We start from the raw sequence: 4,747 nt of genomic DNA, 5'->3' as shown, positions 1-4,747 counted from the left end.
TTTTTTTTATAACAACTTCTCATGCTCGCAATTAAAACATCATACAAATAAATTTAGCTACGCTACAATATAATTCAACATTAATATTTTTTACATCTTATTTTTGGGTTTGTATTTTACATTTTATTTCATCAAATAACTACAAGTACTATTATATGTTGAAAAATAAATTAATAATTAAAGTACAATGAGTCAAACAATTATCCTATATAATAAGTTATCATACAAATTTTACAAAATATTTAAAAAATTAAATTAGATGATTGTGATAAACATGATTTTCCTTCATTTTAATTTTCCTAATCATATTCAATTATTACAAATCAATAAAGTAATATTATAAGATAACTATATTTATAATACATAAAATATTACTTATAAAACTTATAAAATTAATTAATTAATATCCGCGCAGCGTGCGGGCCATAATCTAGTACTAAACTATTTTGGAGATGAGTTATAACTCGTCAATGTTTGAGTCTTCACTCTGATCACCAGATTCACTTTCTTCTAATTCTTCTTTTGCTTGATTAGCCTTAGAAGAAAAATTTATTGCCCTTAGACTTCATAGCAATGTATTTTGATTTCTTCATATTCAAATCAATGTCATGGAATCAAAGTGAACTCGTGAGCTCTTCAAATGAAGTGTGTTGAGATCTTTTGCTTCCTGAATAGATGTCACATTCAGTCTTCACTTTGCTTAATAAACTTCTTAAAATCTTTTTAACATGGTCAATTGTGTTATTGCTTTTATCAAAAACTTTTAGTCCACAAGCTAATGTCATCAATATGGAGAAAATCTTTCAAATATCTTCATCTTCTTTCATTTGGAAGAAATCATTGTCTTATCAATACATTTTCTATAGACTCCTTGACTTTCTTGTGTCCTTCGTAGAATAGGCATATAGCATAATAGGTACTCTTTACATATCCTTATTACTGCATTTTTCAAATTGTTTGAAGGTTATAACATTCATCACAAAACTTCTTGCTTTAGGATGCAACTTAAATTTCTTCAAATGATTAGCATCAATTATTCTCTGGGTATGACAACACTACTTGCATTAACTAGAGGTGTATAACTGGTAAATCTTAGAAATATGAATCATTGCACCTAATTTTAATATTAATTTATGATATTATTGAGTTGATGTAAAGGATTATTTGCATAAGTAGATGTAGTTTGCTAATTAATGAAATGTTACAGTCTTTTTAGTAAATTAGGATAATTGATGTTGGGCTGCATTTATTTGTGCAAGGAACAAATAATGGAGAAATTTGAAAATATGCAACAAGTTGTTGTAGCACTCTAGTACACTACTCCATAGTATCAAATGAGCCCAAAATTATGGGCTCAATAGGGAGTGAATTTTATTCCAATATTGAAAGGGTTTTCAGCTAAGGATGAGGATAAATTTATTGGATCAATGATGTGTCCTTGCTTTTTGGATAATGGAAAAAAGGAATCTTTATTGGAAAAGGAAAAAAATTTCCCAAAAGAGAAAAAAGAATGTACCACACTTATCTTATATAAGGACAAAAGTTTGAAAAAGCAAAGGGGAGACGACAATCCTAATTTCCAGCACCTCCATCAACTCTAACAATTGTATTCAATTGTCTCTCCCTACATTCCACCATCATATTCCATTAACTAATCATTTTGGAGCCATTCACATGAATTCTTAAAGATTTGGAGCTTAAACGAGGTTATACGGTTGATGTTTGTCGTTGTTGATGCCAACAATATTGTATTTCATATTTCCTATTTGTAAATTTTCTTTCCACATAGATTTTTGTTGTAACAAACTCCTTAGTGTTTTACCGTTTTTACGTTTTGATGTTTAAGATCAATATGAGCAAAAAAAAATTGTAGTAAAGGATTAATGATCAATATGAACTTCCTTTTACACAAGTTGTTTTTAATTCAATCTTAAAAACTTAAATTACTTAAGTTTTACAGCTACTCTTTTGAGCTTGGAAAACCATAAATATGGAAGTTGTGTCATTTAATATGGATTAAGTTAAAATGTTTGTAATAGATATTAACGTTAAATGGTTAGGAATAACATTTAAGTCTATAAGGAAGCTGGTTTGCAAAATAAAGCGTAGCATGATAAGATGTGTAGTGCGCAAACTTAGAGATGGTAATAACCCATTAATTGTCATGATGACTGAGTTGAAAAACCCCTAAGGTGAGTCTGATCCTAGGAATACTACATCATGCTACAACACACTAGTGCATTCAAGCATAATTATAACTAAGTTAAATCCTTAACTACCTTTTATCATCTAAAATAGAGCCAATATCTCTTACTTAAATTTTCATTTTTAATCTCAAAATAATGTGTTCTTTTTATATTTTTAAAAAACAAATTATTTGTATAGAAAAACATTGAAATAGGTGACATTATCATTCCTCGTGGGAACAACACTTTGTTTACACTTTATTACTTGATGTTTTGGACATTGTACACTTGTACAACTTATTTCAAATGCAACAAATTTTTGGCGCCGTTAATGAAGATTGAATGATGTTAATCTTTTCAATTGTTTTCTAATTAATAGTTTGTTTCTTTGTTCTTACTAATAGTGTGGTGATTTATGTTGTAGTCAAGGTACTTTAAATTGTATGCACAAGTCCAAATCATCACCTGAGTTAAGGCCTGAACTTGATATAGAAATATTCTTCCAAAGAAGGAGGAGACTTACAAGGAGTACTATTGATCATAACTTGGCAGATCACTTGCAACAACAAGTCTTACTTGTACAAATGGGAGATCGTTTGGATGATCGACCACTGGATGCCAATTGCATGGCTAATGATAGGGCCAGAGGAATTAGAGAATATGTTGTCTTTGATCCTCAAACCCTTAATACAAGTATTTTGAGGTCTGATTTTGAATTGACCCAATTTGAGTTCAAGCCAATGATGTTCCACATGATACAAGCCATTAGACAATTGGAGGAACAACTACTAAGGACCCCTATCTACATCTAAAACAATTTTAGAGGTTGCATGCAATTTCAATATTGTTGGAGTTCCTAATGATTGCTTCAAGCTAAGGTTATTTCCATACTTGTTGAAGGATAGAGTCAAGGCATGGTTGAATACATTAGAACCCAATTTACTAACTACATGGCAAAGTATGAAAGAAAAGTACTTAGTGAAGTATTTCTTGATGTGTTGAATGCTAAAAGAAAAAAGGAATAACATCACTTACTTTTAGAAAACTGAAGATGAAGCTTTATTTGAGGCTTGGGAAAAGTTTAAGGATTTGCTTAGGAAATGTCCTCATCATGGGATACAAGTTTGCATCTAAATGAAAACCTTTTATAATGGATTGGTACCCTCAACTAGGCTAGAGCCCAGGCATGGTTGAAATTATAAGAACCCAATTTAGTAATTATGTGGCAGAGTATGACATAAAAGTTCTTAGTAATGTGTTGAATGCTAAAAAAAAGGAATGACATCATCTATTTTTTAGAAAATTGAAGATGAAGCTTTATTTGAGGCTTGTGAAAGGTTTAAGGATTGGCTTAGGAAATGTCCTCATCATGGGATAACAATTTGCATCCAATTGAAAACTTTTATAATGGCTTCGTACCCTCAACAAGACTAATGCTTGATGCATCATCAGGATGAGCTTTATTGAGAAAGTCTTATAAAGAATGTGTGGAGCTTATTGAGAGAATAACATCAAATAACTATCAGTGGTCTGTTGTTAGGGTTAATGCAACCAAGAAAATGGTTGGAGTTCTTGAAGTTTGTGTTAGTACAACATTTGCAGCTCAAATGGCAGCATGAATTAATTCGGTGAAGAACATTGTTGCAACACTTGCACCGCTAGTAATAGTGGAATTTGTTACTGCCAATTTTGTAGCATGCGTATATTGTGGGGGAAGACATGTTTATGAGGAACTTTTTTATAATCATGTATCTTCGAATTATGTGGAGAATAAAAATAATCCTTACTCAAGCACTTATAATCCAGGGTGGAGAAATCACCTCAACTTTTCACGGTGTAATGAAGGGAGTTCTCAACAAGAAAAACCTACCCATGCTACTAATTTTCCACCAGTACCAGCTCAAGCAACAAAGGAACCATCCTTGGAATAATTGTTGAAGGGATTCTTAGTCAAAACAAATTCTTACATGGCTAAGACATATTTTCACATGGCTAAAACTATGGCCGTCATTTGTAACACCCCGTTTTTCAAAGCGAGGGTATATATTTTTTTTTTAAAAGAAATTAAACTAAAACAGAGAAATAAACGAGGAAATGCCTTTGGATAAATAATTGAGTCGTTATTATTTACAAGCAGCGGAAAAGTTTCTCCAATTATAAATCCAAAACATTTACACAACAACAAATGGTACATGGAACCCATTCAAATAAGATGTCAAACTGACAATATTAGTATAAGTACAGTTTTCCAAACTAAAAATACTCCAATCCAAAAAGAATGACACCTAGTCCCTATACATCATCCTAATCTGATCATCCTACCAAAAAGCTATACACCCTGAGTGATCTCCACGCGCCCCGTGAGATCCTCCTAACGTAACTGCAGTCACGCGTTCCCATCTCCATTCCCGTCCGTAGGGTACGAACCGGTAGGACCGTCCTGACTCTCATCTGAGGGCAAAGCCCAGATTTCCACAATAATTGTAAAGGGTCACCAACCAAAAAAAATAACAGTTAACACATAGCAATTAAGTTTTTAAATGCTCAAAACAACTTTTCAA

General features: G+C 31.8%; 2 non-coding genes across 2 annotated transcripts; both read right to left on the bottom strand.

Annotated features, from left to right (window-relative positions):
* Positions 1-3,197: 3,197 nt before the first annotated feature.
* Positions 3,198-3,304, bottom strand: LOC113784971 (small nucleolar RNA R71). Its single transcript, XR_003471136.1, has one exon. It is a non-coding gene; the product is annotated as a small nucleolar RNA R71 (small nucleolar RNA).
* A 150-nt stretch (positions 3,305-3,454) lies between these two features.
* LOC113784972 (small nucleolar RNA R71) lies at positions 3,455-3,562 on the bottom strand. Its single transcript, XR_003471137.1, has one exon. It is a non-coding gene; the product is annotated as a small nucleolar RNA R71 (small nucleolar RNA).
* Between the last annotated feature and the right edge of the window lie 1,185 nt (positions 3,563-4,747).

Source organism: Cicer arietinum, chromosome 4 (assembly GCF_000331145.2).
Source record: "Cicer arietinum cultivar CDC Frontier isolate Library 1 chromosome 4, Cicar.CDCFrontier_v2.0, whole genome shotgun sequence".
NCBI classification, from domain to species: Eukaryota; Viridiplantae; Streptophyta; class Magnoliopsida; order Fabales; family Fabaceae; genus Cicer; species Cicer arietinum.
This window is presented reverse-complemented; position numbering and strand designations above follow the sequence as displayed.